At 35.1% G+C, this 22524-nt stretch overlaps 1 protein-coding gene across 1 annotated transcript in view; it reads left to right on the forward strand.

Moving 5' to 3' along the window:
* Nucleotides 1-2242: 2242 nt before the first annotated feature.
* LOC150098180 (uncharacterized) overlaps nucleotides 2243-22524 on the forward strand; it is a 113895-nt gene continuing 93613 nt past the window's right edge. The window contains exon 1 of the mRNA XM_090406221.1: nucleotides 2243-2300. The gene's annotated coding sequence lies outside the window, so the exon portion shown is untranslated. The remainder of the gene's footprint in view (nucleotides 2301-22524) is intronic.

A 22524-nucleotide genomic window follows, 5' to 3' on the forward strand; every position in this document is an offset into this window, starting at 1 on the left:
GTTAATTCTTCCTGCAATTATTTCCTATCATCTTCAGAGAGGCCGTAAACTCTACGGTCGGCACCTCTGGTAGCTGAAGAAGTGGATGGGTGATCTACGGCGTAAGTCAGGGTTATAATAATAATTTTCGATGCTTTATATACTAGGTTAAATCTCATTAAAGCAGGGGATATCACCTGTGTACAATATAGCATAGTATCTGCTTGGTGCTGAGATAAAGACTCAAGAATGTATCATTGTTTGGCTTTGTTCGTGTTCTTCGGGAGCATATACGCGCAAACATCGTTCTGATAGACGAGATATTTTGCTATTAGTGTATTCACTCACCTTCACTCACCTTTCTAACTCTCCTGTATACAGTGCTTATCCCAAAATGTTTATTTGAACATATATATTAGCGTTACCAAATTTCCACTACAGTACTTGTTTTTGGAATCCATTTACAACAATTCGTTACGTGATTTGACAGAAAATGCACTTATTCACGTGGTATACTTGCTAAATGTGTTTAAGGTTGGATGATATAAAAGATGCTAAATATATTTATAACTTCTGAATATTACATGCTACTTTTACCTATATTAAATTCACTGACATATTAGTAAAAGTTTAGTCAATTCACACAAAAGAAAATTGTTTCATAGAATGGAAATCAAGTGGATGAGGAAAAGGTAAAGTTTCCGTAGCTCAATCAGTTCCATGAAGGTCCTTCGGTTGGAAGAATCTGAGAATCAAGATAAACCTTCTTCGAGTCCCTTGAAGGATGCGAAGAACTTCATGAGGACTTTGCAACTGAAGGTGAGTTAGCCGGGGGTTTGCATGGTTTCTCCCTCCGGGAAATTCTGTTTTTCATCCCGCATACAAAATATGCTATGGGAATAGGGCTCGCTACTCTGTCCTGGAATAACGATTAGAACTCCAAGGGTACTTTGAAGGTTACGGGCGCGTAAAAAAGAAAAAAAGATGAGGAAAACTAGAAGGATTACTGACTGCTGATTTCCGTCTACGTATACGTGGATAAGGAAGTGGACTTACGGCTGTCACTTCGGATGAACGAAAAATGCAAAAAATGAACGAGGGAGATGCAATATATTCGTGTCAAGAAATTAGGATAATGTTATCATCTCCACGGAATTGCAGGGTTGATCGTTCAAAAGGAGGATTCAGATTCTTCCAAAGACCTTGATCTTATATCTAAGAAACAGATAAACACTCGATTCTCCGCATTCCCATTAAATCATGATATTAGCAATAAAAAATGAATTTTCCTGGCATATTACATCAAAATGGCTAATATATATTTTCTAAGAAATCTGAATAAAAATACTCTTGGGTTTTCTTTTCCTAAATGACAAAAAAATAGATCCATCATTTTAGTTATACTGAATTACAGAATAAAATTGTAAATTATAGAATTGAATTATAGAATAAAACGAATATGTGTGTACATATGTTGTGCGTGAAAATGTGATTCATGTTTATTGATAAAATAGATAGTTCAAAAAGATTTGTCCATCGTCATTCCTAAAATTTTCGTTCCTGTAATATTTACCAACTATTCCTCCTCCTAAAACGTAACTTTGGATCCTCAATAAAGTGGTAATTTTATTAGAAGTAAATTGATGATTAGAAATCCCATCTTTACTGATATCAGATCTTGATATTGCTGATGGTAAAAGCGAATAACATTTTAATGCTATATTTGCAAGGCATTTCAAAGAAGTGAATTAGTTGGTTAAAGATTTTTTTATGTTTTTTCTTTCTTTTGACACGTAATCTAATTTACTCATTCGGAGCATTTTCCTGTAATTTCTTTTCAGGTTCCGATGGGCGATTATGTCTGCTGGAGGTGTTTCCCTTTACCAAATTAGGCAAGGTGGGTATTTTGCAGTCTGTCATCTTCTATTCCTTATCTTCAAATAAGAACGCTTAATCTCACGGACAGGAGACATGGAATAGGGGCCAAGAGTGAAAGGGGTGCTTGGAAAGAGATAAAGTGATGTTGCGATCACTTTCGGTTAGTCTGAAGACCAGTTCGCGTCACGAAGATCCTTCAAAAGGCCATGAACTTATCGCTAAGAATGAGATAAAAATTCTCGGTGTTCACATTAAGTAATTACATTTTCAATAAAGAAAATGAATTTTCTTGAAGTGGCTAACCAGATACGCTTATAGCAACAGGAATAATTTGCCTTCTCTAAGAAACAAGATTAGAATAACAAAAAGAAAAATAAATAAAAACTTAAATGGCTGTTCTAAAGTTCAAAGACCCAAACCTGATGGATCCATTTCTGTCTGCTGTGAGTGTGACGTCAATCAAGCATGCGTAATTATGACATGTTTTCTATTTTTATACTCGAGTTTCAGATGTTTGTCTTATGAGAAACGTTATCCTTCTCTTTATGCCAATGAACATAATTTACAAGTTACAGCTACGAATATTAATCCTTCTTCTGGCACACACTGTAAAGGTTTAGGTTTAGTTGACTATCTGTGATTAACGCAGCGCATTCACAAATTTGAATTCACAAGATATTGAGGGCTGATATACTTTCGCATTATTCTACATATCTGTTGGATTAATTTTTTTTCTCGTAGTTCTTATTTACTTATTATTTCTAGCATGTAATAAAACATTTCATGGTATAATATAATCTAGTTTCGTAACTTAGAGAGAGATGATGAACAGTCTCTCAGGAAAATCTTTAACATTATCATGTGTCTTGAGTTTGCTGCTCCGTGCATCAATTTTTCTGTAATGAAGTACACGCCTATAGGGAAAGGAAGTCAGTGTCTAGAGGGAGCGAAATAGTGTTAAAACATGTAACTTAGTTGTGCTCTGATACTTTTATATATTTATCCATGAATATCTCCGTTTCCTAGGAAACATACACCCGGGAGTACGAAACTTTAATTCACGAACTATAATTGCATTAAATTATGTATAAAAAAACTGGCAGTGATAAACATTTTAGGTAGTTTTTCTACAACGAAATGAGTGAAAATTACTTTTTAAAACTTTGAACTCTAGTAAATTATGGATGTTATGCTCGCTATTTTAAATAATTTAATTAGCAATTAAACCTTTTTATTAGCAATCAACTTTTTTGAACGTTGATTGCTAATAAAAATATCACGATTTAACAGCCTTCGAGTTTCAAGCTAGAACGAGTTCATATATTAATATACTTTTAAATGATGTAAATAACAAATATGAGTATCCTCATATTTCCCCGGATCTATATTTCTGCTTTCTATGTTTACAATATAACAGCCTTAGTTGTCTGAAACTTATTCTGAAATAACCCAGTTGGGAAGCAACTGAAATCCTGTTCTACAGGTCTGCAATAGCACTGACCTTCTTTCTAAAAACCCTGTTCTTTTCATAACTACATAAAACGAAATCCAAAGTGCTTATACGAGAAACGAGCATGTAGTCATGTGATCCACAACTACGTTTCTCTAGTGGAGACGCTGTGTCAATAAAACATTGACAGACGTTTTCGCGTGAGGCTTACCGTATGGTCGTATCTTATTTCGCAGATTTGTATTATGACAAGCTCTCCGCTAGCATAATAACATCGTCTGTGTTCTAGCCACTGTCTAGAATGCAAACGATGCAAAATGCGCTCCGCACGCAGACACGGATGTATCAATTCTACTGAACCAACGCAACTTCGGCCCCTTAAGCTTGCCTTCCTTAAAATAATCGGCAAGTATTAAAGACTCCCAAAAAACAACTTTAAAGACGGGAAAGATATTGAAGATTTTTTTTGATGGAAAAGTTTCAGCATTCTTCGATGATTCTTTTATTATAACTTTTGGTCTAAATCTATTGCAAGATCAGGAGATTATTGACAACTTTAATATTATTAACGATTGATTCGATACACACTTTAAGCAATGCATTCTGTGACCTCTTCCCCCACCTGCCACTAACATTCAAATGCAAAGCAGTTGCCTTTCATTCTTCGCCCAAACTGAATTCGTTTCGAAACTTAATCCCAGTGGAATCATCTCCGCTGATTATACAAGAGTTTTCAAACTACTGTAAGATTTGTTTGCTTTCTTAGGAATTCCTATAATATAGGGGAATTTTAAGTTGCATTTAGGAAGCCCAATTTAGCAATAGGATTTGCTCTAAAGATTTTTCGTTTTTACATTTTTTTTCTTTAAGAAAAAGTGAGCAGTAAAGAGACTTCTTCGCTGTGCTGCTGTAAACTTATTACGATTTGGGGACCAACTAAACAAAAATTGAACCTGATATAACAGGTCATTTTATATGTTACTAGCTATATCGTTGTGTTAGTCGTTATAACGACTAATATGACAAATAGTACGACTAATATATGACATATAGGCTATATGACAAAAAATGTTTTCATTGTACACGACGTATACAGCAATTCCTACGATGACCAATGATATAAAGCTCATTTCCCACCTTATATAAATAATAATAATAAGCATATGGAAATTAACATACAAGTCTCATAAATTATTTTTCCAATCATACTAAATAATTAACATTAACTCTATCTCGTGTATACTTGCAGAGCCTAGTGGCAAAGGTTTCATGAAGCTGAGTCTAAAGAAGAAAGACATTATAGATTCAAAGACTTTTAATCCAACACCTTAGCACAATCAACTGTAAACGGCGACCGCGTGTCTTTTACACACACACACACACACACACACACACACACACACACACACACACACACACACACACACACACACACACACACACACACGTGTGCCTTATGCATACAAATATGGGCTCTCGTCTATCATGCATCATAAATGCAATTGGCCATGACAATGATGAAAGAAAGAAAATGGCTCCCTACCGATTCAACTGAAACAGTTCCATGTACTCTTTTGGAATGAAAAGGTGACAGAAGATTTTGAGGTTAATACCTCAGGTGCTTAATGTCCAGTAAAGTTGATAAGATCATATTCATTCACATCTGCATTTTTCAAATCCCTGTCTTAGCTTTTTTTCTAGTTGATTTAATTTTTACTTTGACTTAGAATTCAATGTTAGAATCAGTACCGTCGACAAGGTGTAGCATAGAGGCAGCCTGCCTCACGGCGGAGCTTAACAATTCCTATTAGCGTAGCAAGTGCGGGAAGTTTTTCCAAGCTTAAACTGATTAAAAATTATTTGCGAACAGCAATGACCCAAGAGAGATTGGTTGGTCTAGCAACGATATTGATAGAGGCAGACATAGCTTAATGTTTAAATTTAGAAGAGCTTATAAACAGTTTCATTGTGCGATATCCCAGTAGAGCAAACATTTAATTAATATTATTAATTAAATGTTTAATAAAAACAAAATAGCAATTGGAGAATTTCTTATATTTTCGCCTTATAATCCATCAGGGGCGATATTTGTTTGCCTCAGGGCGCGATCTAATCTGGCGACGGCCCTGGTTAGAATCGAAGCAAGAGAAAGCTTACATTTAGAGCAACACATCTGAAAACACATTTAGAGCAATACGATTCTCTCTCTCTCTCTCTCTCTCTCTCTCTCTCTCTCTCTCTCTCTCTCTCTCTCTCTCTCTCTCTCTCTCTCTCTCTTTTATTTGAATTGATGGAGATAAATCTTTTCATATTCCTAGCAGTAACATGATTTAATATATGAAGAATAGAACTCCCTTTTGGTAAAATAAACCAGTCCCTTCCTTGATTTAGATTATGACTGCAGCAGATGGGTTTCCTCTGTTAAGTTTACTTTTCACTGTAGTCTTGTTTATTAGAATGGTGTGAATGCAAACATAAATTGACTTTCACCTTATTTCATTTCCTTATTTCTGCTTTCTATTTACTCATTATTATTTTTCTATGACAGTGTCTACCTGGAGCTATGCTGAATATAGATAATGATGATGTTCTTTATTCTTCTTATTGCCAGAATTATATAGACACTCATGGGCGTGTTTGGCCTTGAAGTAATTGTTTAAACAACTCTGCGTATTGACCAGTGTAAAGTATTGCATTTAACCTCGTCAGTGCTCGCGGAAATGCTTACAAGAGAATCTCTCAATGTCAACATTCGGAGAATGCAATATCACCTTTTAATGTCAGACTTATATCACTGATATGTATATTGTGTAATACTGCATAACTATAACTGTGTGTGTGTGAGAGAGAGAGAGAGAGAGAGAGACTCACTTCTTATCCCAAACTAGAACGTGTTCGGAGTTAATTGAAGAACCCCATAATAAAATTATACTAAACTAGGATATGTGCGAATAGCATAAAAAGTATGAGAATAATTAATCTTCTAACTGATTAAATGATCTGAAATGCCCTAATGGGTGTGGCTGAGATTTTATGAGGTTGGATAGCAATGCATTTTTTATGTATACTCTTCAAACCTCCCACATATGCAGTATATCAGTTTCCGTTGATCAGGCACCATCAAAAATTCCACGTATTCAAATATACTTCCCTAGATCTCGATTCCATTTCTTCACACAAAACACACAATACAGTGGCGCACCCAGGGAGGGGGCCAAGGGGGCCCTTCTCCCTCCAAAAAAAAAGGAAAAAACACTAGAAAATTTTCCAAAAATCTTTTCCTAATTAAATTTTTTTATTTTTATTTATGTTGTGTCGTGTCTTCTATTTCTATACTACTTATGAATTAGCGGTCACATAAGGTGAGAATACCCTATAGCTCTCGGGAATCACGGTCACTGTTGAACGTGAGGCGAACGAAGTATTGCTCCGTCGGACCGAGCGCTACTTCGTTTGCCCGAGCAGGGCCAAAGGAGATCATGGGTATCATGTATTGGCGATCACTGCAGATGCTCAGTCATAGATCGTATGTAATGCATAGTGTGTATTCTCAAATCGTATACTTAACTCTCCTCCCTCCCCAATATTAAATCTTGAGTGCCCCCCCCCAAGATTAAATCCTGAGTGTGCCACTGACACAATAAATCCAGTAACTTATACTGAGACCGCTTTATACAACTCAGTGGATTCTCTGATGTTTATGACTGTTCACGATCTATCTTCATGTCTGTATATATTGTATATTGCAAATTTAACTGGTATCTCACCAGATAAAATTCAGCGCATAAATACACCACTTGGAAAGAAGTCAGCAGACCTCATAGCTGTTTGTTAATCACACTATGGGGTCCGCTGACTTCTGCCCACATTAATAGGATGTAGGACCTTCTTTCGCTGCGATGACTGCAGCAATCCTACTGGGCATACTTTCCACAAGCCTACAATGGCGATCAATAGGAATTTTGGACCATTCTTCCAGAAGGAAGGTAATGAGGTCCTGGACTATTGTGGGGACAAACGTCCCTTCAGCTCACCTGACGCTCCAGTTCATCCAATAGGTGTTCAGTAGGGTTGAGATCTGATGACGTTCATGTCCACAAACCAGGCAGGTACAGAAGCAGCCTTATGACACGATGTATTGTCTTGCTGAAAGAGACACTGGTCAGTTCCGTAGAAACTCCACAAAGTAGGAAGTATTGCATTGTCCAGAATTTTTGGATACCTCTCGGAGTTCAATGTCCGTGACGATAGAAGTCTGAGGCCAAACCAGGAAAAACAGGACCAATAGTGTCACATCTCCACCTCCAAATTTCATAGTTGGGATTACACACTCTGATAAGAGACGTTGACTGAGCATCTGCCACACCCACACCTGTCCATTTCTTCGGTAGAGGGTAACGTGATTTGTCGCACTATAACACCGGTTTCGAAGCTTCCACGTCCCCTGTCCACGCTCTTTTCACCACTGAATATGACGCTGAATGGTGGTTCGGGAAACACAGCGCTTGCATATTGCGGTGCTACCATGGAAACCCATGTTGAATCTCGGTTCTGAATGCTTCTGTGTTCCAATCGATGTCCGGAACTCCGCATTCAACGTGTCGGCCGACAAATGACAGCTTTTGCATATTATCCTTCGTTGCACCCTAAGGTCACAATCGGGGAGTGTAGCGAGTCGCCCACTGTGGTGTCACTAATTTTTTACTTGGATGTCAAAAATCAGTGACACCACACCGATCCGATTTTTGACATCCACGTGTTGTCATCCATTGATCACACTGGGATGGCCCAAATTGTCATCAATTTGCCGAAGAGAAGCCTGTTACATGGCATCCTATCACAATGATTCTTTTAAATGGAGTCATTTCCCTTCTCGCAGCTATTTCACCCGGACACAGTTGCACTGACTTGGGAGTATCAATATTATTCCTCCAATTAATAACGGCTACAAACACGTGATTCGTTACATAGCACGATGCACCGTTCACTTCTTTCCAAGCAGTGTATACACATTCAAATGTTCTATTTTTAGAAATCTTTATGATAATTGCTATGTTATGATATGGAAGGTTTACAAAAAGGTATGCTACATTTTTAGAATTTTAGAAAATATTTTAAACTATTCAAATTATTGGTGTAAAAGAAACATAAGTTACGCTGTTATTGCAGAAAGAAATAAGATATTTTATGGGAATTATACATAAAAGTTGCGAGTCCTTCCCTAGATCTCGATTAGTATTTTGGGTGGACTCAGAATTAAGAAATAAAGAAAACTCTGGAGACTAAAGCAGTGGAATTTTTTACTCATTTCACTCCTACAATAAGCAATCGTAGTTATCTTGCATCAGTGAATAAAATGAAATTCAGCTCCAACTTAGAGCAGTTCACATATATCCAAGTTCATGGTGGGATTCGAACCTACATCCAGTTGACTGCAAAAAAAAAAAAAAAAAAAAAAAAGATGCCTATAAAAATAATTTACATGACACCACTTCCTTCAATCAAACCAAAGATTTTTATGGATACTATTGAGAAATTTCTTTCCAGAGATCACCCGGTTACGACTTATTTTAACTCAATATTATTCGAGAACATTTTCTTCCGGATCAGTTCTTTTCATATTAAATGCGACACTTTCTTCTGATCAATTACTTCAACATAAGTTCACAAAGGAAACGACTTCGGTTTTTGCATTTTATAAAATTAAATTTGTTATTTTTCTGGTATGTATAGTAATAAATATTTATGTTGTTCCTCGGTTTATTTCACTAGCTGTTTAAGTAGTTGATTCCTTTTAAGGGGTTATAATTTATCTTCGGAGATGCCTTCAATGATATTGATATTAGTTTTTAATGTATGTGTGTGAGTAGATGGCTAAACCTTAAAAAATATTACAACACTGCTTTCATTATCTAGAGTTAAATATGAATTTTCACTTTCCAAGTAGCCAGACAAGTATAATAGCAGAATACTAGGCTGTTTCCTTTTATGGTTATAGTCCTGAGGTTGAACATCCTCTGTCTTAAAAAACGTACTATTTTTTATCGTAACCAAATGAATAAAATGGACATTGGGAATTCTATAATTAAAGTCACAATATGTCTGAATTTAAAAGCATTTAGCGTAGAAACCAGCTTATCTGACATGACAATAAATCTATTCTTGAAATCAAGTAATTTTAGAATTCATGATGTCAAGTACACATTGGCAATTTATATTACGAAAGGTAATACTGCATTGTGCATATATCTCGTAAAAATCACTGAAAACGTTAATAAAATAATATTTCACTCTCAACATTCTACTGTTTTCTACTATGTTTGGCAATGGGAATCGTAATATATATCTGCAAAAGCAAAGCATATTCATAAATGTCATAGCAAAAACCTTGGCAGGCTTTGTCTCAGCGAAGCCAAGAAAGTGTCATACATGTAGAGAAATAATTAGAAACAGTGAAATTCTCAAATAGCGTTCTTGTGTTGGGACGCCATTCAATATCACTGCAACTGAACGTAAAGCCATTTTTGGCTTATGTTTTGCAGACATGTACTGTTTTGTTTTGTTTTGCCTAATTGGTTAGAAAAAATGGCCCAATTGAAACTTTATTTTCCATCTTGATTCGAAATATCAAATTTCATTACTTGATTTTTCCAGCCAGATATTACTATCATTTACACTTATTTTGCCGAAATTTTGGCAAATAAAACAGTTTAAAAGTGACGAAGCAAGTAATTTTTCTTTTTTCTTTGAGCCTATCACTTGAGTTGTTTAGTGACTGAAGAGTTACGTTAAAACCAGGTGGCGCCACGCTCTGAAGTTTCCGCGATTGCTCCCATCAGTAACAAGTCGGCAGAGAGCAAGTGTAAAGGCACTTAGAGTTGCAGGCGCAACATCCTAGTCTATCTTAGCCTAGTTCGGCTCCAACTGGAATTTGCCTCTGCGGGTCTGTTCTGAGTCGGTGAATTCGCATACTTCCCACAGTGTGAGGCGTTTATATGTCGCATCAGTTTTGCTCCTGCCTCCGTGTGATCTAGCGGGGCAGGCGAGCGAACCGTCGGTCAAAGGAGTTTGAAAAATTAGAACAAGGACAACAGAAGTGGCAGTAGGAGGGTCACAGTACATGCGTCCCGTTCAACTGCTTTTAATGTTTTCGAATGGGTTAGAAGGAGTGAGTGTGCCATTTAAATCATGCTGTCGCACGTTAGCTGCCTTCCCTAAAGTAAGTTGTTCGTGAAGGAACAGAAACTTAACGTGAAACTTATTTTGCATTAAGTAACCTACAGAAACGTAAGCTCCATCGAAGGCTTAGCTAAGGTGAGTAGCAAGCACTTTAAATTGCTTTTTTTTTTTTTTTTCGAAGTATCAAAACGACGAGTTATGTTGGCAACTCATGTCAGCTATTCCCACTGGCAATAGATTCTATTGTCAGTTGGAATAACTGACAATTAGAATATATGCGTGCGGTGTGAGAAATATATCCGAATGCCATTAATTTAAATTTATTCTGCATTTTTTCGCTGACTACTGCTTCGTTAATTTGCAATACATTTAGTTGAGAGCTAAAACTGATCAGTTGAAATACGACTAAAGGGTAAATGTGACTGGAGTTTATCTGCTTATTAGTGAGTCCTTGATAGATCTTAACAAAATTTATACTGTAATTAAGATATTAAAATGTTATCGAACTGCTCCTTTTAGGATCAAAGCAGCACATAACATGTGACGTGTGCATTCTTAGTAAATATTTGAGTATACAAATTTGTAATGCATTGTTTGAGTAAATGCAGAGTATGCAAGAAGATGACACGCTCACATAAAAGCAATTTACTACAGTGAAATTATTACAATATTTGATGCGACGTTCCAATTCTCACTTCTGGTCGACTAACAGATTGCAATGAAGAGCTTTATCGAAGTGGGAAGGAGGTAAGCATTTCAGACAGCAATTCTGCCACTGTAAGTGGGAATGTCGTACGCGACACGAGAGAAGTTGACTAATACTCGAAAGCGATTGTGTCACTGCCAATCACAATGGTATCGGTGTCTTAATAAAAAAAAAAAAAAAAAAAGTGAGAAGCTCCTGGGTTGGCGATGACAAAGATCATTTTGTCATTGTTGTATATTCATTGTTAATAACTTGACTACCTAAATTAGGGAATAATTTTTCTTCTAGGTATTGAGGAACATACTACTCTTGTCCAAAGTAGAATGACCTGGCTAATCCTCCTCTGTTGGAAAGGGGTGGGGGAGGATTTGACAGTTTTCTGTAATTATTAATGATTATTTCGGAAATAGCGTGCTCCTGAACGAAATTCAAATTATATTAAGTCACATCTAAACTGTTTCTTTCATATAACGAAACATTCAACACTGTGAGTGGGAGAAAAAAAAAATTCTTTCAATCTGTTTGAATCTGACTTCTGTGTGCTTGTATGATGAAATAGGTGCTTTCACGTAGCCCAATACACTTCCGTTATCAAAAATAGCATTTTTATGAAAAACTACCAAAACACCGGTCGAAATATAACTTTTTGACTTTCGTAACAGAGGTCAGTGCTCTTTTCTTCAAATATTGCTTACTTTGGAGTAATAGCTAAACTAATAAGATGATGTACTTGGATTTATGTGGGAAAAACTTTTTATTCTCATATCTTAATACATTTTGTTAGCATGTTCATATCATGGAGTTCTCGTTTCGTGTTTGGATCTCAAATTACTTTCATCCACGAAATTTTTCTGTAAATATATAGTAGAATTATTTCCGCAAATGGCTCGGAATTTATTTTCTGTATATATGTTCCATTTTACATAGAAACATGGAACACTTTAAAGTGCATAACTTCTTGGATCTACTCTACATCGCAGCATTTTGTATTCCACAACTGTTAATGTTAGCCACATTGCGATGTATGCTGTCCACGTGTAGCTTACCGTGTTTGATATGTATGCAATATAACGTTTTTTTCCCCTCACTATGCAATGACCTCTTCGTTTTTAATTTATTGTAATACCATTTGCCGAAATGAGAGTTGAGAACAAGACCTTAATATATCACATCCATGATAATTTCAAGGCAAAAACTGTTTGGCTGAAGCATGAATGAGAACAAAGGAAGTTATGGAAATACGTCCACAAGTCATGACGTGAGCAGTTCAAGGAAAACATTAGTATTTTTAATGGTGGTAATACATGAAGGTCAGGTTAGTGCGAAGAACACAATGTGGGGGGTAAGGGGGATGACCTTGTTTTACCTCTGTAGTAGGACTTATTAAAACGAACGGATATATTTACTCTAGTAAAATATTAATTAAACGTGACATGATGGTGACCTCTTTCTTCCCAACCCCCGTAGACTTTAAACAAATCTTTTGTCCAATTTAGATCTTCAGATAAATCTTATTACATGACTCAGTTTCAGTACAGTACGTTGAATTACATGATTCGTACAAGATACATAACTGAAGTCTTTTTTTTTATTCTAATAAGTTGATCAGAATTCAGATGATACAGTGAATGCCTCATCAATTCTTATTTTGGTCTTAGAGAAGCATTTGTTTTTTAAAAAAATAAATTAAAATTAAATTACCATGCGACTGTTTTCAGCTGCGTTGAAATGAACTGAAAGGATGGATAATAAAACAGACCCGATATTGTAATGACTATCCCACTCGCGAAGTAAGACTCGGTCACATCTAGTATACCATGGATGTGCTAATCATTATACAATCCGTAAATCTTGCTTTATGCGAATATCGTATCGTACGCTTTCGAACCATTCGCGGTGTCAAATAAGAAGAGCCGATGAATCATCTACTTCCTTGAGTCCATTTAAACGAAATTAGCGTTTCTGTGATGGGGGGGGGGGGAGATTGAATTGCGTTTTTTTGTTGTTTGTTTTGTTTGTAGATTTCATCAGTTCCCTTTGTGAAAATGGGCGAGTACTAATTAGTAAGTTCACTGCGCTAGTAATATCCTTCAAAAAAAGTCATCTGTACCCTCCTACGCAATCGAAGTATCAAGCAAAGTTCTTGCCTATCTTAGAACATGTTACAAGAAGTTATTCTCAGCAAAAGTACTTCCCCAGTCTCCCTACTTAAATTGATTTTAATAAACAACATTGAAATTCAGTTTGAGCGTTTGTTAGCGCTTCCCATTATGAGAAGTTAATCTTCATTCACTCCCCTCCCCCCCCCCTTGTTTTTAACACTTCCTAGCTGTACGTTAGTCCTTGGATGTAACTGTCCTTGGATATTTCTACGATGATTGGCTTCGACTCACTTCCTTGTGTTTATTATGGCCAATATCAGAACGAAGGAGTTTTAAAAATAGGCAATCATTAAGCATCGTTGAGATTCAGGTTTTGTTCTGTTCTTCGCAAACCTCAATGAATTCTGTACTTGGGATTTATTCCTGACACTTAAATCTTGATCAAGAACATCCTAAAGAAATATACAAAAATACCAACTATATCTGTGTCAATTACCGATACTTATATTTCAAGCTTGTTTCAAAATCACATAGGAGGAAAACCACTTAGATTTAAGTTTATTAAACTTATTTTATGATTACCACCGTCGAAAGGTAAGGCTATGAGTATATCACATTACTATAGTGAATAGGTAAGCGTTAAATAATCCGAAGTTAGTCGGATTTGAATCAACAAACTGTAAATTGAAAGCCAGATATTCTATCCGTATGATCAACCAGGTGACCCTGTGATGGGTGCTTGCAAATTTACGTTTTTTAAAAAATATACTTATTAGTGGATGATTCAAGTTAACAGTAACATATTTAAACTGGGTATAAATATGTATAAATTTAAATTAGAAACTATTTCTAATTTAAATTTATACATTTTGTATAATTGTTAAATTATCTTCTCAACATTCACTGATTATATTAAAATTAGTAGCAGATTGCAATTTGGAAACCTTAATCGATTGATACGGTAGTTCTCCCTGGATCTTAAGATCGCGTGAAATATTTAAGACCGGTGTTTATTTTAAATAATTTATTTTACGATTAAATTTTGTTACTAAGGCATTTCAAATTAGCTTCAAAATTCAACTTGATATGATTATTGAATCCACCTGCATTAAAAATTTTTTTTGAATGTGTTTACGTTAAAAACTTACGATGCTCATCTCGGTTATCATTTGCATCAATTCCTTAAAAATAAAATCCTCCATCATACTGAAATGCTTGGAATAAATCTGCGTACTTAAGCTGGTCTTGTAAAAAAATATTAACTAATTTAAAATAGTCAAATTTTCATTTAAAAAAAAAATTCAAGTAAATTCGTTTCCCTCATTTTTCAACATAGTATGTTGAGGTAACTAAATAATTTGTAATGAAAGTAAGTACGACTTCATTTGGATATCATAATCCAGCTTTACGTTATTAATGAGACTGGAAACTTCTGTCAGATCACTTGCGTAGAACGAACGTGACAACGAATAAACAGTGCTCATTTCCAGTGACATTTGAAATCTAGGTAATGTAGCATTATAACTGGTTAATGTTACTGCTGTGATCTTGGAAACTAGTGTTCCAAGATGGCAAGACTGAACTTCAAAATATGTAATATGAAGCTAATAAGTAAATATCGTAGTTATTCTTTCGTAACCTTGTAAATAAAATCCAGTCTGTTAGACTGTTTACTTTCACTGCTGATAGAGCTTCATTAAATGTTTTTTAATATTTCTTTTTGAGCACTTCCTGGTGGCTCTAAAAGTGGCAATGAACCCCATCACATGGACTTCATATCCAAGATCATTCTGAAGGCTTGGTATATTGCTACCGCAAATGTTAATAAAAGTTTGCGTTTCCTGGTTTTATTGAGTTAGTTTACACTGTTATTTCTCTATTTAAGTGTGTAAGACACTCAAGTTATTACTTTCTACACAGGTGAGAACAATATATTGATGTTAAATAAAAGAATACACAAATGAAATATATGTTAAACGTGTTCATTTAACATATATTTCAATCTTGGCTATCCTTAACTGAACAGGATTATATTGCAGTTGAATTGCATTAATGAATGCGAGTGAGAAAATGATTTAGAGTTGAACTCAGAAAATTCCAAGTCTTCTCTGAAATAACTCTTTATCGCGGAGGATTATAAAGAAAGATGTAAGATAACACAATTTTAATGTTTTTTGTTTCTAAAAAAACAATGTTGACAGAGGATGGGGAACAAGCATGTTTTCCTGAAGATGTTTGGGAATATTATTGCGATGATTTTTTTAATACGAAATATAGCCCACGAAAGGGGTTAAAACTATCACTAATGTTATGTGTGAGTCAGAGGTTAGATAATATCGAACTGACAGAACATTACTGGCAAAATGTGAAGTATCATGTTAACACTATATAGTTCCATTGTAATTTGATATTTCAGTGTAAGATTAATTTTTTGTGGGAAGAGCAGTTTTCAAAAATTACAGTATACACCTTCATAATGACAACTGCAGATTAATGTAAACATGTCGGCCTAATATTCGAGCCTCTTTAAATGGCATTTTTTTAAATCACTGTTCCAATGCCAAACATTCTAAATCATATACGATACCGCAACCTCGATCTTCCTCTTCCGTTCACCTCTGTAAAGATCAAGGGCGTAATTTGGAATAATGTCTTGCCTAGTCTTCAAACGTTTGTACACCCTCCTAATGACTCGATCCTTATACCAACGTGTACTTTTTATGAGGCCCAAAGTTCCTTCAAGACACGCCATGAGGTCATCGCCGAGACTGAACAGGTGACCTTCAACAGATAGAAATCTTTAGATGCCCTCATCTTACTCACGATAACGTTCGTAAAGTAGATATTTACTTTTATGACTGTGTTAATGCGCGTTCGCTCTCTCTCTCGAACTATCCCGTGGAAGTTACCGTCACACACAAGCATATCAGAGGTAACTTATCGCAAAGCCGTCACGATGAATCTTAGCCAAAAAATATTTCCAAAACTGTGTTCCATATCGTTTTAAAAAGGTACTGACATTCCGGTGGATATTTGCGAAATGATAAAAATTGATTTTATCACGAATTTATCGCGAATATTATCACGAAACCAATCCCTCTGTTCTCGACTGGTCAAATCACTCCTTAAGGGAGTGGGGGACTTTTATACTACTGATTAGAAATGGCTGAGCCTTGTTGTGAACCTACTTAGGAAATGACTAGTAAATTAGCGATTATCCAGTTGATTATTCATATTTTATCAGTTACAAAGAAATGGGGAAATTTTTCTCAGCTGTCACGTGTTTCTCTACCAGGCTATCAAGTGGATTAGAATTATGTAACTAGAGGATCTCCCTTTATGTTCATGAAATAATGGCAGAAGTATTTTTATTTACATAACTACTTATTTTAAAATGGTTCAATTAGATATACAAAGAAGATGAATTTGAAAATAGTCATTTAATCCTTCACAAATATTTGGCTTGCTTTTCAGCTTTAAGTTTTTATTCTGTCAGTTTTTAAATTAGATTCGCAGTACTGAGGTTCTTAGTAGCACATAATGTGTTCACTCATTAATGTGTGAAAACATTAATGAGCACATTAATGTGGTCATATTAATTTACACACAATGTAAATTAATTCACATTAATTGTGAATTAATTTACATTAATGTAAATTCTTAGTGAAATTACGTTTTAAAATAGCAATTCTGCGGCTAAACCTGAAATATCCAGAAGTACAGAAGATAGCAAATCGTTTGTCTTTTAGTTGAAATTACCTAAAATATCTTTTAGGTAATTTCACCTCCAACAGCAGGGCGAAGTTCTACACCCAGCAACGAAAATCATATCACCGAAAGCATTCCGAAAAACATCCACGCTATGATGGAAATAAGATAGAATGGTAATGCCTTGCAGTCAGCTAACTAAACTAGAAATTTAACTCACCCCTCGCCATATCCGTAGATTTATTTATTATTAGTCGTTTTGTTTTCATTTTTTTTTAAATTCAACTTGTGAGATTCCTTCATTATCCTGTCTAATATTCTGCTACTGAATTATTCTTAATACACACGACACATTACCCAGTAGTAGATGTACAAGTAAAACAAATCGAACATAAGTGGTAATTTTCTCTTCTTCCAACAGATAGCACCACTTAATTCAAATGCTTCTCCGCAGATAATCTCTTCGAGAGGCAACGCAAATCTCGCTGACGATATGATCGAGAGTCGCATTAATTCACGCTATTTTATTGATTTTTTTTCCAGGCTATCTTCGACAAGCACGAGTGGATATCAAATTAATGCAGCATTCATTTGGGAATTTTTAGTTTAGTTTCAAAAACCACAATTTACAGAACATGAAAATTTCTTATGTAACCAAAACTTTTAATTTGGTCTGTTCTGATAATTTTAATGATTCAAAAGATCCACGTAATGGGCTATCGCGATTCTCTTAAATTGCAATCTAAATGAATTCAAAATGTGCTATAAATTTTTAATGGGTACAAGCAAGGCTTGATAAACTAAATCATTTTTAAAGTAAACAGTGATACCTAGATAAGAATTTAAGATTTAAAGGGTGTTTGTCTTAAGTAAATAGTTGACCCCTTGAATTCTTTTTAAGAATTTAGTGATGAGTACGCTACTGTAGATATTTTCTAGAAAACTTAAAAATATGAACACTGATGAGGAAGAGGCGTTTATCCAAAATGTCACTAAACATAAAGCACTTTTAGAAAATGCTCAATATGAACAAAATCTGGTTATCGTCATTAACATCTTTCTATTTTAATATTTAAAAGAACAGTTATCCATCAATTCGAATATTTCCTTTGTTTTTATAGCCATATTTTTTGCACAGTATGGTTCCAACTTATCACAGCTCTCAAGGAAACTGTCAAACTTTATATGACATTGTATGCGTAGAATAGCAGGAAATAAATGTACATGAATGAACTTCGGTTCTCCTTGAAATAGCATAATAGTTCGAGAAGGTACTACAAACCTAACAAAACTAATCTTTTGAATCAGTGGATAAACTGAATCTTGTAAATATTCGTTATTACAGTTTGTCTACAAGGAAATAACATCGTACTTTTTTTTATTCATGACAACCCAATTCCAAACTTTTTGGAATTACAGCAGAAGCAACTAAAGCTGTAATACTCTTCATTATGTCCGCATGTGTTATTCTCGCCGGTTACTTGTTTTGCCTCATCAAAATCCCGAGTTTCTGGGAGGAAATTGTACCACCACCGTATGAGACCGCTAACTCAGCCTCAGCTGAGAAACCCTTATAAAGGTTATTCGCTTCCTAAGTGATTCGAAACCGGTTCAGTAGGGATGTGAAAATCTCCCTCAAGAGATAGAGGTCAGAAGTATAGGGGAAATGCACCATTTAAAGAATGATATCTGAATAGTGATGACGGATGAATGTTGCAGCTCTAATATTATGTAAATGATCAGCCATTACGGCAGGGTCACATAACTAGTCACCAAAATTAAGTCTTGTTAAAAATAATTTATTAGCATAATTTAGAATGAATAGCGTACAAACAATTATCTACTCAGGAATGGTCTCGTGTATAAATTAGGAACTATTTAAATTACATCTACATATAAACTAATGTTTAAGCAATGATGCTTGTAGAATTTTTTTACTTAACACTACATAAGTAACAATTTAAGTTTTTATGTTGATCTTACTTGAAAATAACATTCGTTAAATATCAAGTAGGTCTTTTTTATGAGGTGATTTAGGGGTCCCTAACTATTCTGAACTCATCTCTTCTCATATAACATTAAAGTAATGCAGAATACTTGTATAATCTCTGAAATTATATAGTTTATACGTAATTACCGACTGGAAGCTATCTTAATTAAGAAGTCATTTAAAAATATTTTTAATTATATATATTACATGCGAAACCTTTTGAACTTAGTTGGATTTATAAGACAAAACTAAGAATATTTAATCTTTTTTGGAGTCTTATTTGCTTATGACTAATGAAAATACTGTGAAATCAAAAGGTTTGATAGTTTATAATATCAGAAGACAACTTACAATTTTCAGATGGAATCAGTTAAATTGATTCCACCATAAATGGAAAAATAATTTATGATGGAATTATCACAAAAGCAGTGGGAAATTGTTATATGAAAATTGATGCTTTATTTGGAATCTTCTGTCTTTGCAAGTTAAATGAAATTTAATAAACAAAACAACCGTACTTTATCTGGATGTGTATCGTCCTCATAAGACGCTTAGATTCTATCAATTTTTTTTTTTCATTTTCTATATATGATATTTCGTCACGAGTTATCCTCCTATACTACATGCATATGAGATCTGATTTCGCTTTTAAAGGATCAGGCGCCAGTCAACCTCCCATTATTAGTATGCTTAAGTTTCCAGTGCTTTTACCTCTGGCAGCAATGGACCTGCCAAATGTGACCTCGCCAACGTGATGGAACGTTCTAATATTAAAGAAGCTAATTGATACCTTGCCAGAATCTATCGACTACTGTGTATAAAATGTCTGAAAAAAATCTTTGGATTAGCTTATATACGTGTCGGCTAAAACATAAACAAGAAATAGGGATGGTACATCAAGTGTAAACATCCCTTATCACGCTAGGGAACAGAGCTAAACCTACGAAAGATAGATATCCTCTAGCCCCTGTGAGGGTACACAACAGTCACGAAATTTTAATTGCTATGTTTGCTTTTTTTGTGTAATCAAGGCAAAGGCGCGACAGTGTCTATGTAGATAGCGGACTTGATTCACACCTGTGCTGCGATCCTAGTTCGATTACATCATTGATCAATCTTAGTAACACTAGACTAAGCCTTACTTAAACCTGTTCGTGTGTACCCTCCGGTGGGGGTAGTAGGAGAAAACTCCATGTGGGAAGAAATGCTTAACTGCGTTTATCGTACAGGGGAGGGGGAATTATAATACAAATCTCGACTGTAGCAAGCGATATCTTTGCTAGAGGCGAACTTGATGGTTCTCTAAGAATGGTGGGTGGTTAGAATGTTTAGAGAATCAAGTCTTTAAACAGCGACAATGTTGGCATGTAGTGAATGAAAGAGTTCTTTGGTTATGGTGCGTGCAAATGGCTTATGTGTGACGAAAGATAAGTGTTTCTGACAGAAAAGCAAACTCCACTTGATGAAATGGACAACAATATGAAACAGTTGCTTAGTAACGACACTTCTCTTCCACTAGCAAGCTGCTCTGTCAGCGTCTTAAGTAGTTAGTCATTAATAGTGACCTAGTGTGTGCGAGACTAGTTCCTCGAATCATGGGAATATCCATTTCATGTTCCAGCTAAGTCGTATTTTGTAGCGGTATTCTCATCTGTTCACACTTGCAGCTTGTTTAAAGTAACAGAAGAAAGATAAATATTTGAAACATCTTACTTCAGCGTATCATAGGAATGTGAGAAAACAAAGTACCACATTGATCCAAGAGTAAGCCGAGAGGTTACTCATTCTCTTCTAATTAAAAAAAAAGCAAAGGCAACCTTGAAATGTTTACTTGATGTGTATGCGAGGACCATATTTTTGCGTAAATTAAGGTAAATACAAACGTCTTTATTTATATAATAATTCCCCTCCGACAACTGATTTGGTTTAAATTTAGTATCGTTAATTGAATCAATTTTCTACAGAAAAATTACCGTATTTTAAAGTAGGCTCAATGCTTGCATTAAGCCTACTTTAAAATTTAAGACGAAACTTGAAAATAACTTTCGAAATAAATAAAACTAACATTGCACTTTATCATTTTATTCAATAACAGATGTAATTTTTCCATCTTCGCCTCTGTTAAGAGGAAATTTTTATCGGACAGTTTATAGGGCGCCATCACATTTTTGGTATTCTTCACTATAATTAACGTTGTAGGCCAAAATGGCGGTGGCGTTTGATTGGTGCGTTACTATATTAACGACTCATTATGTCCTCTGTGAAACGACAGGTTTAAATTGCACTATAAAAGTGGGGTGGGTGGATGCACTAAGTTTAATTGAAGAGCAAGAGCTTATTTCCTCTTCCTTGCTGTTGGTGAAGGAAGTAGGCGATAACTAGACTCAATAAGTTGTTTCTTTGTACTGCCAAGATGAGAGGTGCGCTACGACAAAAGCAAATGATTTAGGCTTGGAGTGTTGATTAGTTCACAGAATTGTTCTATACATTTTATCCTAAATTATTAGTGTTGCTTGTTTTGCTCAAACTATTTTGGTATAATTCTCCAGCCGCTGTTAAATATCGAAATAACTCATGTGAAATAGGAAGCTATTCATCGCACCACTCAACACATTCTATACTTCCAAAAACTGGGTATTATTTTAACAGGGGAGAAAAGGTTCTTTCAATAACTCGCATGAATACTCATTTCTGTGCACAGAATAGGTGAATTACTCAATAAAACTGTATCTTGAAAGGGGAATGACAATTTTGTTCAGAATTCGGCGAATTACCAAGAAGCCCAATGCAATGGCAAGTATTCTTGATTGAATGCGTGACATTCAGGTTTTAGTTTCGAAATGTGCTACAGTGGGATATATATTTATTGTGCAGAGATTTATACTTGGGTCAGGAAGTGAAGCGATGAAGTTATTGCATTCCTTTAAACTAAATACATTGCTGGTGTATGCGACTGCGGTTCCAAATTAAGTCAACCGTCTTCAGGCCTGCATTTATATATGGCCATGGTATTCCTCATAAATGTGGCCTCTAAGGAGTTGAATCAAATTCGTTAATTTGGAAAGTTGATGAGTTTAGTTTATATATAGTACACAAATTGTCTTGGAAGATAATCACGATTAGATTACTTTCATTTGAATCCAGAAGATGAGATGAAATTCCCGATGAATTAAATTCACGTCGTGTAAATTACACCAATACTATCGACTGGTTTAGAGTTAAGTTATCCGGAAACTGCCCTCTTAGAGATCAGATATAGAACTTTTCAATATTCATTTATCACAAAGGAGTTAAATTTTAATTTCATTTTGTTTTCTGTATTAGACATCACATTTCATTTCAGTTTCATGTCGAAAATGTTAAAGCGGCGTACAAAAAAAAGCAAAAAAATTGAAAAATAAAATGAAAGTCACTTCGACAAGTAATCTAGTGCAGCTGTATTAAGTAGTGATAAACAATTTTTTAAACATACACTACTTTGGTCTAACTACCGTGAGTGGTAAGCTAACCACAAGATAATCCAGAGACTTTG

The sequence above is a fragment of the Typopeltis vanoorti genome, chromosome 16, assembly GCF_054136105.1.
Source record: "Typopeltis vanoorti isolate ZY-2024b chromosome 16, IOZ_Tvanoo_1.0, whole genome shotgun sequence".
Classification (NCBI taxonomy): domain Eukaryota; kingdom Metazoa; phylum Arthropoda; class Arachnida; order Uropygi; family Thelyphonidae; genus Typopeltis; species Typopeltis vanoorti.